The 22,306-nt window shown below is 45.8% G+C and overlaps 1 long non-coding RNA gene across 1 annotated transcript; it reads left to right on the top strand.

Moving 5' to 3' along the window:
* The first annotated feature begins 3,063 nt into the window (after positions 1-3,063).
* On the top strand, positions 3,064-20,353 carry LOC115462740. The gene is made up of 3 exons (XR_003940944.1): positions 3,064-3,074; positions 8,029-8,034; positions 20,268-20,353. It is a non-coding gene; the product is annotated as an uncharacterized LOC115462740 (long non-coding RNA).
* Positions 20,354-22,306: the final 1,953 nt, after the last annotated feature.

Below are 22,306 nucleotides of genomic sequence, written 5' to 3'. Positions count from 1 at the left end.
GCTCATATCCAGCAGATTGCCAAGACCTGTCGTTTCTTTCTTTACAACATCCGTAAAATCCGCCCCTTTCTTTCCGAGCACTCTACCAAAACCCTCATCCACACCCTTGTCACCTCTCGTTTAGACTACTGCAATCTGCTTCTTGCTGGCCTCCCACTTAGTCACCTCTCCCCTCTCCAGTCAGTTCAAAACTCTGCTGCCTGTCTCATCTTCCGCCAGGGTTCCTTTACTCATACTACCCCTCTCCTCAAGACCTTTCACTGGCTCCCTATCCGTTTTCGCATCCTGTTCAAACTTCTTCTACTAACCTATAAATGTACTCACTCTGCTGCTCCCCAGTATCTCTCCACACTTGTCCATCCCTACACCCCTTCCCGTGCACTCCGCTCCATGGATAAATCCTTCTTATCTGTTCCCTTCTCCACTACTGCCAACTCCAGACTTCGCGCCTTCTGTCTCGCTGCACCCTACGCCTGGAATAAACTTCCAGAGCCCCTACGTCTTGCCCCATCCTTGGCCACCTTTAAATCTAGACTGAAAGCCCACCTCTTTAACATTGCTTTTGACTCGTAACCACTTGTAACCACTTGCCTCCACCTACCCTCCTCTCCTCCTTCCTGTACACATTAATTGATTTGATTTGCTTACTTTATTTTTTGTCTATTAGATTGTAAGCTCTTTGAGCAGGGACTGTCTTTCATCTATGTTTGTGCAGCGCTGCGTATGCCTTGTAGCGCCATAGAAATGCTAAGTAGTAGTAGTAGTAGTAAGAGGGGGAAAGAAGAAGGAGGAAAGAGAGGAAGGGGGAGGGAAGGAGGAGGGGAAAAGAGGGCGAGGGGAAGGGGAGGAAAGGGGAGAGAGAGGGGGAAGAGGAGAAGAAGGGAAGGGAAAAGGGAAAGAAATAAGGAGGAAGGGAAGGGAAAGGAAAGCCAAGAGAAAAGAGGAAATAAAGGGGAAGGGGGAAAGAAGGAAGGGAAAGGGGAAAAGGGGGAAGGGGAAACACCAAAGCAATAAGAAAAAAAAGGGGGAAAAATCAACAAAACACCTAACAGGTGGCCTTATTAAAATTGTACCTGCCTCGATAAAACTGCTCACATTTGTGTACAGAAATAGAAAATATACAAGTAAACTCAAGTGTATAAAACATGTGAAAACCTAGTTAAAATAATGTCTCTAAAAATCCTTTGCAGGCAGAAAAACTGTCAGGGAAACTGCCACAATGATTACATACTTGCAACCGTAATTTGACTGAACGACATGAAGCAATATGAACTCATCTGAAAAAAAAAACAAGTGAACATTAAAACAATCGGAGCTCATTTGAAAACAATGACATGTAACATGAGAAATTGGTAGGGACAGCAAAGTGCAGTGAATTTCGAGAAAATCTGTTAGAAAATAAGAGAGGGGTGGTCACCACAGAGCACTATGACACCAAAAAGTGAAAGTTTGTAAAAGAAAACACTGCACAGCTGCAGAAAAAAAAAATTAAATAGATACTGCACTGTGCCGAGCCATGCGTAGGTGACGTATGCAGATATCCAATCAACACTGCACCCAAAAGATTCAACTCGTTATCAAATATAATGAACAGGCTGCATAGAGAGGGTATAACCAGCAGAAGAAAGGAGGGGTTGATGCCCCTGAACAAGTCATTGGTGAGGCCCCACCTGGAGTATTGTGTTCAGTTTTGGAGGCCGTATCTTGCTAAGGATGTAAAAAGAATTGAAGCGGTGCAAAGAAAAGCTACGAGAATGGTATGAGATTTGCGTTGCAAACCGTACGAGAAGAGACTTCCCGACCTGAACATGTATACCTTGGAGGAAAGGAGAAACAGAGGTGACATGATACAGACGTTCAAATATTTGAAAGGTATTAATCCGCAAATGAACCTTTTTCAGAGATGGGAAGGCGATAGAACTAGAGAACATGAATTGAGGTTGAAGGGGGGCAGACTCAGGACTAATGTCAGGAAGTATGTTTTCACAGAGAGGGTGGTGGATATGTGGAATGCCCTCCCGCAAGAGGTGGTGGAGATGAAAACGGTAATGGAATTCAAACATGAGTGGGATAAACACAAAGGAATCCTGTTTAGAAGGAATGGATCTATGGAATCTTAGCGGAGATTGAGTGGCGACGCCGGTATTTGGAGAATAAAGCTGGTGCAGGGTGGACTTCTACGGTCTGTGCCCTGAGAAATGCAGGGACAAATCAAACTCGGATATACATATAAAGTATTACATACTTCTTAGCCAGGATCAGGTGACCCTCAGGGGGAGGAATGCTGGCTTCGGCCTAACCCCTGGTAAGCCTTTTCTTGGTTGAGAGGTGCCCAGCTCTCCCACCGGTTGCCTTCTCAGGTGCCGTGGAGGACTTGCAGCTCATCTGCATATCCTCGGAGCCTTCGCCAGAGTGACTCCCAGGTCCGTTCCGATCCACTCGGGGCCTCTGCTCAAGGTGCACAGTGCTCCTACCAGGTGCTGTGGAGGACTTGCAGCGTTCTGCATATCCTCACAGCTGCATCCGGGGTGACTCCCAAATCCACCCCGACCTTCCCAGGGCCTTCGCCACAGTTACCCAGGGCTTTCGCTCCACCTACCCAGAGCTACCAGGTACTTCTTAGCCAGGATCAGGTGACCCTCAGGGGGAGGAATGCTGGCTTCGGCCTAACCCCTGGTAAGCCTTTTCTTGGTTGAGAGGTGCCCAGCTCTCCCACCGGTTGCCTTCTCAGGTGCCGTGGAGGACTTGCAGCTCATCTGCATATCCTCGGAGCCTTCGCCAGAGTGACTCCCAGGTCCGTTCCGATCCACTCGGGGCCTCTGCTCAAGGTGCCGCGCGCCTAACGGCGTGCGAAAGCTTTCCTTTTAATAAGTTCTGGGAGAAGAGGATATTTCTCTGGTAAGTGAACAAATTTTGCTTGTGCTTTCGGAACTTGAAGATTGGGGTTTAAAGGAGGAACTGTAAGTTAGTGATAGGCTGATATCCTTAATACTTTAGCAAGTTTTAAATTACGGAAAAACTCAAAAAACACTAAGATGGAGTCAGCAGTCCAGCAGCGAGAGGGGTGCTATCCAGTCTTTTGCATTGAGTGTCACATGTATGATTATCTCCCAATTGGTGAGGTGTCATATGTGTGTGCCCGATGCAAAGAGCTCCTAGCTCTCAGAGAACGTGTCCGTTCCCTTGAGGCTAGAGTAGCAGACTTGATGGAGCTGAGGGAGACAGAGAGGTACATAGAGGAGACCTACAGGGATGTTGTAGAGAAGTCCCACCTCCAGTCAGGTAGCCCCTGTGCTACCTTGGAGGAGGGAGGTCTCCTAGAAGGAGAGCATCACCCTGGTGAAGTAGGAAGTACTCCTGTAGCCAGGACCTGCCCACCAGGGGATGTATTATCCTTTCGCACCGAGGATATATCTCCAAATGTTGCCCGGGAGGGAAAGGTTAGGACAGCTGTTGTACTTGGTGATTCGATCATTAGGCATATAGATAGCTGGGTGGCTGGTGGACGTGAGGATCGCCTGGTGACTTGCCTGCCTGGTGCGAAGGTGGCGGACCTCACGTGTCACCTAGATAGGATTCTAGATAGTGCTGGGGAGGAGTCCGCTGTCTTGGTACATGTGGGTACCAATGACATAGGAAAATGTGGGAGAGAGGTTCTGGAAGCAAAATTTAGGCTCTTAGGTAGAAAGCTGAAATCCAGATCCTCCAGGGTAGCATTTTCTGAAATGCTACCTGTGCCACGCGCAGGGCCCAAGAGACAGGCAGAGCTCCAGAGTCTCAATGCGTGGATGAGACGATGGTGCAGGGAGGAGGGCTTTAGATTTGTTAGGAACTGGGCAACATTCTGGGGAAGGGGGAGCCTATTCCGAAAGGATGGGCTCCATCTTAACCAGAGTGGGACCAGGCTGCTGGCATCGGCGTTTAAGAAGGAGATAGAGCAGCTTTTAAACTAGAAATGGGGGGAAGGCCGACAGTCGCTCAAAAGAGCATGGTTCGGGATAAGGTATCTTTCAAAGATATCACCATAACAGGGAAGATAGAGTATCCTGATAGTGAGGTTGCAAAAGAGATTGTAGTAGATCGGGTATCTTTAAATAACAATAAAAATCAGACAAAAGATTGCCAATTAATACTGTCAAGTACTAAGCATGATGTACTTAGGAACAACAAACATAGTTTGAAATGTCTATATGCGAATGCCAGGAGCCTAAGAAATAAGATGGGGGAGTTAGAATATATTGCACTAAATGAAAAATTAGATATAATAGGCATCTCTGAGACCTGGTGGAAGGAGGATAACCAGTGGGACACTGTCATACCGGGGTACAAATTATATCGTAGTGATAGGGTGAATCGGATTGGTGGAGGGGTAGCATTGTATATTAACGAGAGCCTTGAATCAAATAGATTGAAAATTCTGCAGGAAGCAAAACACTCCTTGGAATCACTGTGGATTGAAATTCCATGTGCAAAGGGGAAAAGGATAGTGATAGGAGTGTACTACCGTCCGCCTGGCCAGGACGAACAGACGGATGCGGAAATGTTAAAGGAAATCAGGGACGCAAACAAACTGGGCAACACAATAATAATGGGGGATTTCAATTACCCGCATATAGACTGGGGTAATGTAACATCTGTACACGCAAGGGACATAAGATTTCTTGATGAAATCAAGGACAGCTTCATGGAACAGCTAGTTCAGGAGCCGACAAGAGAAGGAAAAATACTAGACTTAGTCCTTAGTGGTGCTCATGATCTAGTGCAGGGGGTAACGATACGAGGGCCGCTTGATAACAGTGATCATAATATGATCGGTTTTGATATTGGCATTGAAGGAAGTGAAACTAGGAAATCAAGTACGCTAGCGTTTAACTATAGAAAAGGTGATTACGACAAAATGAGAAAAATGGTGAAAAAAAGACTGAAAGGAGCAGCTCGCAGAGTAAAAAACTTGCATCAGGCGTGGATGCTGTTTAAAAACACCATCCTGGAGGTTCAGGACAAATATATTCCACGTATTAGAAAAAAGGGAAAAAAGACTAACGTCAGCCGGCGTGGCTAAACAGTAAGATAAAGGAAATCATTAGAGCCAAAAAACAATCCTTCAGAAAGTGGAGAAGAGAACCAACTGAAAGTAACAGGATAGATCATAAGGAATGCCAAGCCAAATGCAAAGCGGAGATAAGGAGGGCAAAAAAGGACTTTGAGAAGAAATTAGCGTTGGAAGCAAAAATACATAGTAAAAACTTTTTAGATACATTAAAAGCAGGAAACCGGCCAAAGAGTCGGTTGGGCCGCTGGACGAAAATGGTGTTAAAGGGGCGATCAAGGAGGACAAAGCCGTAGCGGAGAAATTAAATGAATTCTTTGCTTCGGTCTTCACCGAGGAGGATTTGGGGGGGACACCGGTGCCGGAAAGAATATTTGAAGCGGGGGAGTCGGAGAAACTAAACAAATTCTCTGTAACCTTGGAGGATGTAATGGGTCAGTTCAGCAAGCTGAAGAGTAGTAAATCACCGGGACCTGATGGTATTCATCCCAGAGTATTAATAGAACTAAAAAATGAACTTGCGGAGCTACTGTTAGAAATATGCAATCTGTCCCTAAAATCGAGTGTAATACCGGAAGACTGGAGGGTAGCCAATGTTACTCCGATTTTTAAGAAAGGTTCCAGAGGAGATCCGGGAAATTATAGACCGGTGAGTCTGACGTCGGTGCCGGGCAAGATGGTGGAGGCTATTATTAAGAATAAAATTGCAGAGCATATACAAAAACATGGACTGATGAGACAAAGTCAGCACGGATTTAGTGAAGGGAAGTCTTGCCTCACCAATCTAATGCATTTTTTTTGAGGGGGTAAGCAAACATGTGGACAATGGGGAGCCGGTTGATATTGTATATCTGGATTTTCAGAAGGCGTTTGACAAAGTGCCGCACGAAAGACTCCTGAAGAAATTGCAGAGTCATGGAATCGGAGGTAGGGTATTATTATGGATTAAGAACTGGTTGAAAGATAGGAAGCAGAGAGTAGGATTGCGTGGCCAGTATTCTCAGTGGAGGAGGGTAGTTAGTGGGGTCCCGCAGGGGTCTGTGCTGGGTCCGTTGCTTTTTAATGTATTTATAAATGACCTAGAGATGGGAATAACTAGTGAGGTAATTAAATTCGCCGATGACACAAAATTATTCAGGGTCGTCAAGTCGCAGGAGGAATGTGAACGATTACAGGAGGACCTTGCGAGACTGGGAGAATGGGCGTGCAAGTGGCAGATGAAGTTCAATGTTGACAAGTGCAAAGTGATGCATGTGGGTAAGAGGAACCCGAATTATAGCTACGTCTTGCAAGGTTCCGCGTTAGGAGTTACGGATCAAGAAAGGGATCTGGGTGTCGTCGTCGATGATACGCTGAAACCTTCTGCTCAGTGTGCTGCTGCGGCTAGGAAAGCGAATAGAATGTTGGGTGTTATTAGGAAGGGTATGGAGTCCAGGTGTGCGGATGTTATAATGCCGTTGTATCGCTCCATGGTGCGACCGCACCTGGAGTATTGTGTTCAGTACTGGTCTCCGTATCTCAAAAAAGATATAGTAGAATTGGAAAAGGTACAGCGAAGGGCGACGAAAATGATAGTGGGGATGGGACGACTTTCCTATGAAGAGAGGCTGAGAAGGCTAGGGCTTTTCAGCTTGGAGAAGAGACGGCTGAGGGGAGATATGATAGAAGTGTATAAAATAATGAGTGGAATGGATCGGGTGGATGTGAAGCGACTGTTCACGCTATCCAAAAATACTAGGACTAGAGGGCATGAGTTGAAGCTACAGTGTGGTAAATTTAAAACGAATCGGAGAAAATTTTTCTTCACCCAACGTGTAATTAGACTCTGGAATTCATTGCCGGAGAACGTGGTACGGGCGGTTAGCTTGACGGAGTTTAAAAAGGGGTTAGATAGATTCCTAAAGGACAAGTCCATAGACCGCTATTAAATGGACTGGAAAAATTCCTCATTTTTAGGTATAACTTGTCTGGAATGTTTTTACGTTTGGGGAGCGTGCCAGGTGCCCTTGACCTGGATTGGCCACTGTCGGTGACAGGATGCTGGGCTAGATGGACCTTTGGTCTTTCCCAGTATGGCACTACTTATGTACTTATGTACTTATGTACTTATACCATGTAAAATGAGTATCTTGTTGGGCAGACTGGATGGACCATACAGGTCTTTATCTGCCGTCATTTACTATATTACTATGTTTGAATCAATTGGCCCAAAGAATAAGTACATAAGTAATGCCACACTGGGAAAAGACCAAGGGTCCATCGAGCCCAGCATCCTGTCCACGACAGCGGCCAATCCAGGCCAAGGGCACCTGGCGAGCTTCCCAAACGTACAAAAAGAAAACGAGAGGACATGAAATGAGATTGAAGGGGGGCAGACTCAAGAAAAATGTCAGGAAGTATTTTTTCACAGAGAGAGTAGTGGATGCTTGGAATGTTACTATGAATACAGCTCAGAAGATATTCTTCCAAATATGTGTGCAACAAAAATTATGCAGACTTAGGGGTCCTTTTACTAAGGTGTGCTGAAAATGGCTTGCAGTAGTGTAGGTGCGGGTTTTCGGCCTATAAAAAAAGACCTTTTTTTGCCAAAAATGGACATGCAGCAAAATCAAAATTTCCGCGTGTCCATTTTGGGTCTGAGACCTTACCACCGGCCATTGACCTAGCAATAAAGAATCTGTGTGGTAATGACCTACGCACGTCAAATGCCACTTGGCAGACGTCCATTACGCGCTCCCAAAAATAAAAAATATTTTTCAGACACGCATATTGGATGTGCACCAAAAATGAAATTACCGCAAGAGCCACATGCTGCTCTGTCATGCTGCTGTTTGTGTGAGGGCTGTGTGCTGTTGCTGAGATAGTGAGTGCTCTGTGCTGCAGCTGGGAGCTGGTGTGTGTTTGTCTCACAACTGTGTGCTGGTGCAGTTTCTCCTGTGGTGCAGTAGGTGGAGGTGTGCACAGTGGTGTTTCTGCAGTCAGCGGTTAGTACCTGTGGTGGTGGGACAATTGCACGCCAATCATGGATGCATTGAATGCTTTACATTGTGGATGTGTGCCAACTATGCCTTGCTTGAGGTGGAGGAGAGTTTGGAGGGGAGGCCCCAAAGGAAATATCCCTATCACAGAATCTTCAGGTCCCACACCTGCTTCCTAGGCCACTAGGTTCTGCTTCGATAGGGCCACCATACAGCACCTCTGTCACAAGCTACAACCCCTCCTCCAGCCCAGGACATGCAGGAATAATCCCATGCCTGTCCATCTTCCTCATCTTTCTGGCCATGGCACCTTCCAGGCGGTGCTAGCATTCAACACAGGCCTCACCCAGCCCACTATTTCCAACTGCCTTGCCTGGTTCCGCGACTGTATTACCTACCTACTATGCATCCAACTTCTCCGTTATAGGCAGCCAACTCTGGAATGCAATACCACGACACATCCGAACAACCAATGAACACCTACCCTTCCAAAAGCTGCTGAAAACTTACCTCTTCAAACAAGCTTACCCAAACAACCCAACTTAATTCTCGAACCTAATTCCACACCACCAGCACTACCCATACTCCAATCCTCTCCCCCACATCTCTCCCCATTGTCTCTACTCTTTTAACTTGAACATCTCTTGATACTTTGTATCATACTTTATATATCTATGTGATACTTTGTACCATACCTTGTACCATACTTTGTGTTATCTCTGTGATACTTTGTACCATAGCTTGTAAGCCGCACTGAGCCTGCTATCAAGTGGGAAAGAGCGGGGTATAAATGCTATAAATAAATAAACTTGGAGTCAAGGCAAGGCACAACTAGAACAGGAAGACACATGAGGCCAAGGCAGGAACAGGAGATCTGATGAAGACCTGTTGCGAAGGCACAGGAGGAGGGTCTGGGCCTTCCTTAAATGTGCCCTGGCCCATGACGTCACTCCCAGTGCAGCTGCATGGTTGCCTGCTGTTAGCCCTATAAACAGCGGGCTGTGGTGTACACGTGCACCCTAGAAGGTTGACACGCAGCCGACGGAAGAAGGCAGGACACCATCCCACAGAGGCATCAGAGTGATGAGTTCATCAGGAAGTTGGGGTGGGAGTCACAGCAGGGACATAACATTCTCTTTTTCTAGCTGGAGGTGTCCTGGTGTTTTAGAATATTTGGAGCATCCATTTACAAAGTTTTGTGTTATTTCCTGCAGTGTCTGGCAGTAGAGTCAGCTAGTGTTACTGTTACTGATGTGACAGAACTTAAATAGAAATTTTTTGCACATTGAATTGTACATAAGAAAAACTTTGCTGAGTCAAACAAAGGTCCATCTAGTCCAACGTCCCGTCTCTTACAGTGGCCAGTCTACTCGAGTTTACAAATACTTGGCAGATGAGAAAAGCTACATCTATTTCCCATAGTTCATTTCCAGGGATCAGCAATAGCTTTCCCAAGTCAAACTGGTTAATATTTTTTTAGCACTTTTCCTCCAAGAACGTGTCCAACCCTCATTTGAGTCTTGTTGTGTTGGTCACCTTGGCAACATCCTCCGGCCACAGATCCCAAAATTAGAAGTAGACACAAAAGCAAGAATGCATGTACATTTATCCAACGTGGATGTTGATGTGTTTGGGGACAGGTTCATTTAACTCAAGATTTCTGCCGGATGTGTACTTCATGTTCAAGTGTAGAGCGCTGCGTACGTCTAGTAGCGCTATAGAAAAGATAAGTAGTAGTAGTGTTTGGGATTCCGGAATCTTGCTACCCTTTGTCCTTATCCATTATTTGTCCTGACTGTCTGTCCTAATTAGATTGTAAGCTCTGTGGAGCAGGGACTGTCTCTTCATGTTCAAGTGTAGAGCGCTGCGTACGTCTAGTAGCGCTATAGAAAAGATAAGTAGTAGTAGTGTTTGGGATTCCGGAATCTTGCTACCCTTTGTCCTTATCCATTATTTGTCCTGTCTGTCCTAATTAGATTGTAAGCTCTGTGGAGCAGGGACTGTCTCTCATGTTCAAGTGTAGAGCGCTGCGTACGTCTAGTAGCGCTATAGAAATGATAAGTAGTAGTAGTGTTTGGGATTCCGGAATCTTGCTACCCTTTGTCCTTATCCATTATTTGTCCTGTCTGTTCTAATTAGATTGTAAGCTCTGTGGAGCAGGGACTGTCTCTTCATGTTCAAGTGTAGAGCGCTGCGTACGTCTAGTAGCGCTATAGAAATGATAAGTAGTAGTAGTGTTTGGGATTCCGGAATCTTGCTACCCTTTGTCCTTATCCATTATTTGTCCTGTCTGTCCTAATTAGATTGTAAGCTCTGTGGAGCAGGGACTGTCTCTTCATGTTCAAGTGTAGAGCGCTGCGTACGTCTAGTAGCGCTATAGAAATGATAAGTAGTAGTAGTGTTTGGGATTCCGGAATCTTGCTACCCTTTGTCCTTATCCATTATTTGTCCTGTCTGTCCTAATTAGATTGTAAGCTCTGTGGAGCAGGGACTGTCTCTTCATGTTCAAGTGTAGAGCGCTGCGTACGTCTAGTAGCGCTATAGAAATGATAAGTAGTAGTAGTGTTTGGGATTCCGGAATCTTGCTACCCTTTGTCCTTATCCATTATTTGTCCTGTCTGTCCTAATTAGATTGTAAGCTCTGTGGAGCAGGGACTGTCTCTTCATGTTCAAGTGTAGAGCGCTGCGTACGTCTAGTAGCGCTATAGAAATGATAAGTAGTAGTAGTGTTTGGGATTCCGGAATCTTGCTACCCTTTGTCCTTATCCATTATTTGTCCTGACTGTCTGTCCTAATTAGATTGTAAGCTCTGTGGAGCAGGGACTGTCTCTTCATGTTCAAGTGTACAGCGCTGCGTACGTCTAGTAGCGCTATAGAAATGATAAGTAGTAGTAGTAGTACTAATATTTTATGAAGACACAGATGCTCATTGTATCTTTATAAACTAGTCAAATATAGGCAACCACCTTTTACAGAATTACCTTACATATGATATACATTAAACCTGTATGTAAGATTACTACGTGCTAATCTGAGTGGAATTGGGATGGAGCTGGCTCCAACCTACCAAAAAGGTGTCCTGCTGTCCCTGAAAATCAACACCATTGTGTCTCTTTTCTCTTGGTTTAATAGAGAAAATGTATATTGTTAGAAGCTGCTGGCTCTAGAGTTTTAAAAAAAAAGGTGAAAAATAAAATCAGACAGAACCAAAATAGCACACACAAGGCTGCGGTAGAGAGGAACTGATGCACTGAGGTTGTTTGTACTGACAGAGGAGAGCGAGACTGTGCTGCAGGCTGAAAAACACACAGATTGTTGAGTTTGTTTTTATCATCTGCCTTTTTTTTTTTTTTGAAGCTGAAGATGAGCCACCTTCAGATACAGTGAGAGACGTGATACTGAACAAAGTGTAAATGGAACAGGACTGGCAGAGAAAGGACAGGGATGGGGCAGGGCACACGTATGCTGATTCACTTTGTGGCTGTAAGAGTCACACCACTTGAAGTCTGGCGTGCTACATGGCTGTACAGAAGTGGCTGGTTGTGCTACACTGTCATTGATTCTCTATTCTAATACCAGGCGTGATGTGTGCACTGTGTCCAATCCCAATACATTGCACAATGAACACATTAGAAATGGATTCTCTTTCATTGAAGTACATCAATGCTTACAAAGGGTAGGTGTGTGAAAGGTGTGAAGCGGAGGAGGAAAGGTAATAGCTGCAGACACAGGTTCCAGTGAAAATGTGAAACACCAGTGATCTGTTCCCATCTCCAGGTGAAAAAGAAGGCAAATGTGGTAAAGGATGGCAGAAGAGGGGGAGGGGAGGAGACCTGCAGCAGTTGAAGCCAGATTTAAGAGTGCAGTAACTACTACCTATTTAGAAGTGTTTGTAGTAGATTAATCTTCACAAGAGGGATTTCCAGAATGAAAATAAATTCAGTTTATAGAAGATGAGGGTTGAATATACTAGCAATAAATGTAAAAAGTGATGAGCAGCCACAGAAGGCAGGACATTTTTTTATCAGTACCCCAGGAAGAGCAGGTAGTAGAGAGTGAGGTGGATTTCTGGTTTCATCTCAGTCCAAATTCCATCAGCAGCAGCCTCCGTGGATTCAGAGAGGAGATCTCATTAAATATCCGAGGTTTGGAAGCATCTTACAGTGTGTGCATCGGCTGCCAGAAGGCCATCAGTGGCGGAAAACTGATAGGTGATGCCATAAGACTGAACTGGTGCATCATTTGCACAAACTTCACCCATTCTAGCTGGTATAAGGGGAGGGCACTGAGTCTAAGCTACAGACTCCATGGTGCATTCCAAGTAGCAGCCACGGAACAGTTCAAGTCTGTCTTCTAAGTCTCTGTCTTTCCCCACTGAGGTAGCAGAAGGTCATCATGCAGGACATAGCATGAGTTTTGGCATCACTGTCCCATGGCAAGAGAAAGACACCATTGAAACCGGCCCTGGATGACAAGTCCCTGCAGGTTGTGGAGAATGAGGGCTTTAAGCGGCTGCTGTACCTCTTAATCCACAATTGCCAGGTGCCCTTCCACAAAAATTTCAGTAGGCAGACGAACCCCAACCTATATAATAAACTCCAAGCACAGCTGGCCAAACCAGAGGGCATTTCACCAGCAACATCTGGACCAGTAAAAGTGCTACACCAGCTTGGTTCTCCCTGATGGCACTCTGGTGCCAACTGGATCAGGCAGGGACAGGTTGTAGGTGCAGCAGGAGCAAACCAGCAGCAAGTTCAAGTAAGCTGTGCTGTACACCAGGCTGAGGGCCCTTATCTTAGAAATAAGAGCAATGATGGAAGGTTGCGACCCTCCAACGCAATAATCTATCCCTCACACTGTAATACTTTAACATTTCTCTCATCACACTGCCTTGCCTCTGCCTCAAACTATAACACTTCACCCCTCACACTGCCCTGCTGATCCCAGTGGTGTAGCTAGGTGGGGCGCAGGGGGAGTGGTCACTCCCCCAAACAGATTTTCAAAGAAAATGGCACCTATCCGCCATAGGTTAAGCCTTTCCAGTCCCTGAAGGAACCGCCAGCTTTCTTCTCTTCCGTGACCTGCCCCTCTGATCCCTCACGCTGTCCTGTTAGTCTCTCACCCTGTACCCTTCACACTGCCCTGGCATTGCCTCCCTGTGCCCTGAACAGTGTTTCACGAGCCTTCGTACTCTGCTACCTTCAAATCTACAAAACTGTTAAAAAAAAAAAAAAACATTCTGAGGCTTATTTTTTAAGTTCACTTTGGATCAGATTTTTCTCTAGTTAAAAACTTTAATTCATTCTTTGCTGTAGAAAAGGAAGAACAGGTGGATTAACTTTGCATGTGGCCATCTTGGCAGTGCTGTGGGTGTGAAAAGAGTAATTAAGATGGACAAGTGCCAGCAGTACTTAGCCAGGCAGGATCCCAGCCCAGGAATGGAAATCAAGTCACTGCTCCTCAGCTCGCCCCTGCTATGCCTGCCTCTTTATTCCTACGATAGCTTCAAAAATATACTCTGATTAATTTATTCGTGTGGGCAGCCTGGGAGAAGAAATCTGAAATTAAGGCCTTTGTTCTGCTATAGTTCCCGTCTCCATATTGCTTTACATACCTCGTATTTTCCGAGTCCTGAAACCACACAAGAACAGATCTTCCCTGCACCTGCAACCCTGAAATGAAATACAGCTGCAGAATAGCCAGTTACATGGGGACAGAAATCTTACCTGGCAACACAAGAATTTAACCCATCCCTGCAAGAATTTAACTCGTCCCCACTCATCCCCGCAAGAATTTAATGGTACCTTAAAATATTCCAGTCGGCTCTCTCAGTCTCTGGGTTCGAGCCGCAGCACTGCGGGCAAGGAAGAAATGCATATTAAAGACTCTGGTGCGCACGCGTAAGTCTCGTCTCTGATTCGCTGGCACTATGTGCTGATAGGTTGCCACTTGCATACTTCAATAGGTCAGGTGATCTATGATGCTCGTACCTGTGTCAGAGCTGAAGCCTGCTCATCAGCTTGGGAGCAGAGAGGGTTAATGTAGGACTTTCTAAGGAGGAGCAGGTGGCACTCAAAGAACTTGGTAGGTGAGAGGTTGGCACAGGTTCAGCTTACGCTTTCACGGGAACCCTGCAGGAACTTCTTCCGTCCCTACGGGAACCCCACACAGCTGCTTCTGTTCCTCACAGCCCTAGAGGGGATTCCCGCAAACCAGTGGCATATCCACATTAATCCACATAGATATGGGTGGGCCCTGGGTGGACACAGGCCCACCCAGTTGTGGAACCCCACAACATCTCTCCTCCTCCACGGTACCCCACAATGTTCCCACCCATCGCTGAACCCCATCCCTCCCCGGTCTACCTTACAGACATCACCGGTGACCCCATAGGCTTCCATCAGCCAGGTCCCGCCCTTGCTGATGTCATTTCTGTCTGGCAGGATCCGGCCGATGGAAGCCTTTGGGGTTGGCGCAGGCAGCAAGAATGGATCACTGCAGGCGCTGGGGACAGCTGTAAGGTACACTGGGGAAGGACGGGGTTCAGCAGTGGGAAGGCAGATGCAGAGACGCTGCAGAGGAAGAGAGATGTTAATGAGGTAGGTGGAAAAAAATCCTACATTTTTTTAGATGTCCGGAGGGGGGGGCGGGGGGTGTGACATGGTGTAGAAGGGTCTGTCTAAGTTAACTCTGGGCCCATCCAAATACTGGGTCTGGCTATGCCCACTGACGCAAACTCCGTTCCCGTTCAGATCACTACTGCTGAATCATGGCAAATGTGGGGGGAGGGTATGAAAGCTTTGGGTATTAAATGTGGTGCTAGAACCAGCAGAAATCAAGGTTCTAAAAGTTAGGAGCATAAATCCTTTGAATATCAGGTCCAAGGAATTTGCCACAGATAGAGATGAGGGACCACAGGTAAGTAATGCTGAGTTGATTAGATGACCTGACATGGACAGTGTTTCTTTATATTTATGATATGTGTTGATGCTCCCATTTTGTTCAGCTGCTGATGCATGGTTTAACACATGTAACATTTGTGAGAATTTCAACAGCAGTTTGTGCTGTATGACTTCTCTGTGCTGTGCATAGTTCATTCAGTTCATTAAAGTTAGTGCTTCCATTGCTGGCCTAGGGCAACCCTGACAACCAATAGGAAGAGGCTGCCTGCATTTGATTCCAGCAGTCATTTCTAGGCTTCTATCTCTGATCAGATAGACAACTTGGAGCCATCTTCTGCTGTGGCCTCTCTGTGAACTTGCTGTTTTCTGACACCTGTCACCATAGCCGCCGAGAGGGGGGGGCAGGAGGGACAAAATTCCCCGGGCCCGGGCGCCGCAGTCCCACCCACTGTCCGTCATCGACTGTCTGCCCCCTGCATTGAAATCGCAGTCTCACCTCCATGAAAGCAGTGCTGCAGGCAGCAGAATGCCTCCCTTCGGGCTTCATTCCCTCCCTGTGTCCTGACCTCGTCTCACGTAACTTCCGTGAGGGCGGGACACAAGGAGGGAAGGAGGGCTGAAGGGACGCGTTCTGTTGCCTGCAGCGCTGCTTTCACGGAGGTGAGACTGATTTCAATGCAGGGGGCCCGGCCCGGTGGCGGATGGAGGGGGGAGCGGTGGTGGCGACCTCGGGGGGGTGGAGGGGGAGCAGTGGCTGAGGCGACCTCAGGGGGGGTGGAGGGGGAGCGGCGGCAGCAACCTCAGGGGGCAGGGTGGCAGGGGCGGGACCCTGGGGGCAGCCTTGCCCCAGGCCCGGCCCAGTCTCTCGGCGGCCCTGTCTGTCACATGCTCACTAGAAGCTCCCAGAGAGGTACAGAACTAAGGGGAATAGTGCAGAAGCCTCTGGAAACTGAAGGAAGGGTAGGAGGATTTATGAAAATTTGAGAGAGTTTGGTGGCAGTAGGTTGATGTAGTGTATCTACATTTTCAGAAAGCTTTTCACAAAGTTCCTCATGAGAGACTTGTGAGAAAATTAAAAAGTCATAGGATAGGAGGCAGTTGCCTTCTGTGCATTAGGAATTGGTTGTTGGCCACCCTCTGTTTTCTGTCCAACAACCAATTCCTAATAAATAATTAATAATTCCTAATAAACCAATTCCTAGTAAATATGTTAACTAGCACCAGTCCCAGTACTGATTTCTGTGGCACTCCACTACTTACCCTCCTCCGTCGAGAAAAATGGCCACCCTCTGTTTTCTGTCCATTTCTCTCGATGGAGGAGGGTAAGTAGTGGAGTGCCACAGAAATCAGTACTGGGACTGGTGCTAGTTAACATATTTATACATGATCCGGAAAACGGAACGACGAGTGAGGTGATTAAATTTGCAGATGACACAAAAGTATTCAAAGTTGTTAAAACACATGCAAAAATTGCAGGAAAGAAAGAGGCCGGCCTGTTAGGGAGAGGCCGATCACAACTGAGCTGAGGGCTAACGAGGGTTAAGGTAGAAGGGAAAGGGTTTTGAGGCTGGAGAGCAAGGAAAGGGTTAAGGTAAGGAAGGGTGGGAGGGGAAGTAGGGGGATATAAAGTAGGGTTGCTGACGTAGGGATTCGTCAGCAGCTGGAAGGAGAGGTTGGTGAAAGGAGCTGACCCGGCCCACCCTCCCACTAGAGGAGGTTGTCGCAGCTGGAGCGGGGCGTGGCGGTGATTATCCGGGGACTCTGGTGGTACACAGCAAGTGAGCACAGAACACTGTTATGTTATGAATAATTGCCCAAATATTAAGTGCAATACGAAGTACAATGTTATGCCTGAAGGTGGGGCAGGTTTACAGTTAATTCTGTGGGGATATGGCTTGTCTCCTGGCTTGGACGGCCAGGAGGCCAAGAACTTATCCGGGGCGTATCCTTAAACGGGATACACCATAGTCATCGGGTGCTATAAGAAAGCACAGGTCGGCGGTGAGTGTGCTCAGACGGCCCCACCGGCAGCGGATTGGGGCGCACCATGAAGTAAAGCTGTACACCCCAGGGCTTGAATTTGCCAAGTTATAAGAAGTTATGTATTACGGTAACATGTTAAGTTGCATTATGTGTAATAGAGTTTTAAGTGCCTGGCTGCGGCCTTAATAAATTCCAAATTTAGTCGAAAAAGTGGCTTCTTAGTATTATTGGGGATTATGGGGTGATGAGAGTGTATGCCGAATGCTCCAGTTGAGCCTTAGGAAACGGGAAGACTTGGTATCCAAATGACAGATGAAATTAATGTGGATAAAAGCAAAGTGATGCACGTTGGAAAGAATAATCCTGAATCATAGTTACCTGATGCCAAGGTCCACCTTAGGAGTCAGCACTCAAGAAAAAAAGGTCTAGGTGTCATTGTAGATAATACGCTGAAATCTTCTGCCCAGTGTGCAGTGGCGGCGACCAAAAAAAATAAACTGGATGCTAGGAATTATTAGGAGAAGGATACAAAATAAGGCCAAAAATATTATAATACCGCTCTATCACTCCATGGTGCGAACCCACCTTGAGTATTGTGTTCAATTCTAGTTGCCATATCTCAAAAAAGATGTGGTAGAATTAGAAAAGGTTCAAAGAAGAGCGACCAAAGAGTGACCAAAATGATAAAGGTGATGGAACTCCTCTCGTATGAGGAAAGGCTAAAGAGGTTAGGGCTCTTCAGCTTAGAAACATGATGGCAGATAAAGGCCTAAAGGCCTATCCACTCTGCCCTTCCTCAGTAACAACTAGCTCCTCCTTTTCCAAACGGATCCCATGTGTCTGTCCCAGGCTTTCTTAAGTTCCGACACAGTCATGGCCTTCCCGACGTCCACCGGGAGGCCATTCCACGCATCTACCCCCCTTTCCGTGAAAGGGTATTTCCTTAGATTCCTGCTAAGCCTATTTCCTCTTATCTTCATCCTATGCCCTCCCATTCTAGAGTTTTCCATCATTTGAAAAAGGCTCAACTCCTGTATATTAAAGCCACTGAGGTATTTAATCGTCTCTATCATATCCACTCTCTTCTGCCTCTCTTCCAGCGTATACATGTTGAGGTCCATGAGCCTATCCCCATATTTTTATGACAAAGACTATTTACCAATTGGTAGACACCCTCTGGACCGACTCCATCCTGTTTATATCTTTCTATAGGTGTGTCTCCAGAATTGCATGCAGTACTCGGGGCCTCACCAGAGATACAAGAGCACTATCACCTCTTTTTTCCTGCTGGTCATCCCTTTCTTTATGCACCCAAGCATCCTTCTGGCTTTGACTGTCGTCTTTTCTACCCACTTGGCCACCTTATGATCTTCGGATACAACCACCCCCAAGTCCCGTTCTTCTTTCATACACAGAAGCACTTCATCCCCTAAACTGTACCGTTCCCTTGGATTATTGTAACCCAAGTTCATGACCCTGCATTTCTTAGCATTAAATTTTAGTTGCCAATTATCAGACCAGTCTTCAAGCTTCGCTAGATCTTTCCTCATGTCATCCACACCCTCCGGGGTGTCCACCCTATTACAGAGTTTGGTATCATCCATAAAAAGACAAACCTTACCAGACAGCCCTTCCGCAATATCACACACAAAGATATTAAAAAGGTCCAGCCCGAGAACCGATCCCTTATTGCACACCACTGATAACATCCCTTTCTTCAGAGCAAGCTCCATTTACCACTACCCTCTGTCTCCTCCCATTTAACCAGTTTTTAACCCAGTCAGTCACTTTAGGTCCCATATCAAGGACACTCAGTTTATTTATCAGTCTCCTGTGCGGAACCATGTCAAATGCTTTGCTAAAATCCAAGTATACCACATCTAGCACCCCTCCCACATCTATTTGGTAACCCAGTCAAAGAAATCAATCAGATTTGTCTGACACAACCTACCTCTAGTGAAGCCATGCTGGCTTGGGTCCTGCAGTCCATTTGATTCGAGAAACCTCGCGATGTACTTATGCATAGGTTTACTATCCAGCTTTGCTAGTCAATGAGGAAGAAATTACTATAGCTTTAAAGAGTAACCAGGCAACTCTGAAGAGACCAGACAACTTTTTTAGATAGTTTTTTAAACATTTATTGGCTTTTCTGCTTCCTATTATGCCAAACAAAGCTGATTTCTTTGACTGAGTAACCATAGAATTGGCTGGACGTAGTCTGCTTTGATTTCAGCAAAACCTTTGATATGATTTCTTACAGAAGGCTCCTGAATAAGCCGAGCAGACTGAAGTTAGGACTCAAGGTGGTGAACTGGATTGGAAGCTGGATGACTGAGAAATGGCAGAGGATGGTGGTGAATGGAGTGTACTCGGAGGAAAGGAAGGTGAATAGTGGACTGGCTCAGGGATCGGTACTGGGACCGATTCTATTTAATATATTTATGAGTGACATTGCCAAAGGGTTAGAAGGAAAGGTTTTCTTTTTATGGATGACATAAAAATATCCAACAGAGCTGACAGAAGACATAAGAAGGAACCTACAAAATTTTTAACTGATCTAAGGTTTGGCAGTTAAAATGTAATGCAAAGAAGTGTAGAGTGATGAATTTGTGGTGTAGGAACCCATGAGATAAGGGTTGAGAGACTGAAGAGCACATTTGAGGAGAGGGACTTTGGGATGACAGTGTCTCAGGATTTCAAGGTGATGAAACAATGTGACAAGGAGGTGGCCGTAGCCAGAAGGATGGGCTTGCTTAGGAAGTGGTATAACCAGCAGAAGAAAAGAAATGTCAATGCCCCAGTTAAAGTGATAAAATTGGAATTTGCGTCAAAAGACGTACGAGAAGAGACTTGAGGACTTGAATATATTTACCCCAAAGCATGGGTGGCCAACTACGTTCCATCTATTTGCATACAATGGAAGCAGTACATGCAAATCAATCTCATGCAGATTCATTGTGGAAAGCTTGAAAACCCAACTAGGTTGTGGCCCTTGAGGATCGTGGTTAGCCACCCCTGCCCTAGAGGAAAGGAGGGATAGGGGAGATATGATATACATGTTTAAATACTTGCAAGGTATTAATATACATGCAAATCTTTTCCAGAGAAGGACACGGTAGAACTAGAGAGCATGAATTGCGATTACAGGATGCTAGACTTAGCAATAACATCAAAAAAGTACTTTTTCACGGAGAGGGCGGTGGATGCCTTAAATGCCCTCCAGGGGGAGGTGGTGGAGGCAAAAAGGGTGACAGAATTCAAAAACGTATGGGATAAACTGTATACCGCCTTGAGTGAATCTCTTCATAAATCCCAATAAATAAATAAACAGAAAGGATCCTTCTATGAATAAAGCAATGGATCTCAACCCATTCCTCGGGACACACCCAGCCAGTCAGGATTTCAGGATAGCAAAATGAATATGTATGAGATAAATTTGCATACATTGCAAATATATCTCAAGTATATTCATTGTGAATATCCTGAAAACCTGATTGGCTGGGTGTGTCCCAAGGAATAAATTCACAACCTCTGGAATAGTACTTGGGAATTAAGACCAGTGCTTGATGGACTTCTATGGTCTTTGTCTCAAATATGGCAAAACAGGGTAGAATTCCTGATTATGGGGATAGGCTCGTGGACCTCAACATGCATACTCTGGAAGAGAGGCTGGAGAGAGGGGATATGATAAAGACGATTAAATACCTCAGTGGCATTAATGCACAGGAGGTCAGCCTTTTCCAAATGAAGGGAAACTCTGGAATGAGAGGGCATAGGATGAAGTTAAGAGGAAATAGGCTCAGGAGGAATCTAAGAAAATACTATTTCACGGAAAGAGTGGTGGATGTGTGGAATGACCTCCTGGTGGAGGTTGTTCATACGAGGACTGTGGGACACACACATGGAAAAGGAGGAGCTAGTTGTTACTGAGGAAGGGCAGACTGGATGGCCCATTTGGCTCTTATCTGCCGTCATGATTCTATGTTTCTATCACACATGATCTGAGGTCTGTCAATGAGATGCCCTTGGTTTCCATGATTCAGATACTTCAGCTAATTCTGTAGCTTTATATTTACATTAGAAATAACATCCTGTAAACCTGGTTTCAAAAGGAAGGAGCTTCCACTCTGTTGTGACAGCAGAAATTACAACTACCATAAGACTGAATCCAAAATCTATTAACAGTGAATCCATGAGCTTGCTAGAATTATCCATCCCAGATTCCCCATGCCAAGGAATCTGCAGGGGATATTTGCTCACATCAAAGCCTGGGCATTCGCCAGGGAAAGTGCCAAAGCTGCAGACAGCATGGCATGTGGTGTGTTGGCGTGCCACCAAACCATTTGTGCATGCATCGTCAACTCTGCTTTAGCAGCAAGATTTCCCTGTGTGGTTTTTTTTTTTGAATTTTTTAGCTTTCCACTACTTTATTTCATTTTTGTCTTTTTATCTTCTCCTTATTTTCTTTCACTATATTAGTTTGTCAACTGCTGTGATGGCTTCCATAGGGCAGGGTAGCAAATATTAAATAAACTTGAAAAGTTGGAACAAATTACAGTTAAGTTCACAGGCTATCCACATGGGTTGACTTTACTACTACTACTTAGCAATTCTATAGCGCTACTAGATGTACGCAGCGCTGGAGCACATTTACTCTAAGGCAGGGCTTCTGAACCCAGTCCTCGAGACACACTTAGTTCCATCAGGTTTTCAGGAGTGGCCTAGTGGTTAGGGTGGTGGACTTTGGTCCTGGGGAACTGAGGAACTGAGTTCAATTCCCACTTCAGGCACAGGCAGCTCCTTGTGACTCTGGGCAAGTTACTTAACCCTCCATTGCCCCATGTAAGCCGCATTGAGCCTGCCATGAGTGGGAAAGCGCGGGGTACAAATGTAACAAAAAAAAAAACATGCATGAGATCAGTGCGTCTTTTCTAGCAAAAAAGGTGCCAAGCCACCCTTGAGGGGTGGGGTGATCACTGAGGGACCCACCCCTTAATAGCCAGGCCCCCTGCAACCAGTCACAGAATATATGACAAGGCAGAATTGGTGTGTAGAGCCTGAGCTCTTTTATTAAAACTTGGGGTCCATGGGTCAATTTTAGCAGACAATGGAAAAGGTGTCGGTACTCTGTACCCCCAAGTACCCCCTCAAAAAAAGCCCTGCATGAGATAGATTTGCATGATGGGCCAAGGTGTGCCTCAAGGGTTGAGAAACACTGCTCTAATGATATGGACACAGACACAGAAAGGATTGACATATCTTTGTCGATTCAGTGGGTGATGCATGGCTGTTCTCAATTGGAAGAGCAAATTTCTCCGGTCAAGTCTGATAACTGACAATTCTCCATGGACAAGTAGGATAAGGCAGCCACACATTGGTGACATCATCTCATG

The sequence above is a fragment of the Microcaecilia unicolor genome, chromosome 2 (genome assembly GCF_901765095.1).
Source record: "Microcaecilia unicolor chromosome 2, aMicUni1.1, whole genome shotgun sequence".
NCBI lineage: Eukaryota > Metazoa > Chordata > Amphibia > Gymnophiona > Siphonopidae > Microcaecilia > Microcaecilia unicolor.
This window is presented reverse-complemented; position numbering and strand designations above follow the sequence as displayed.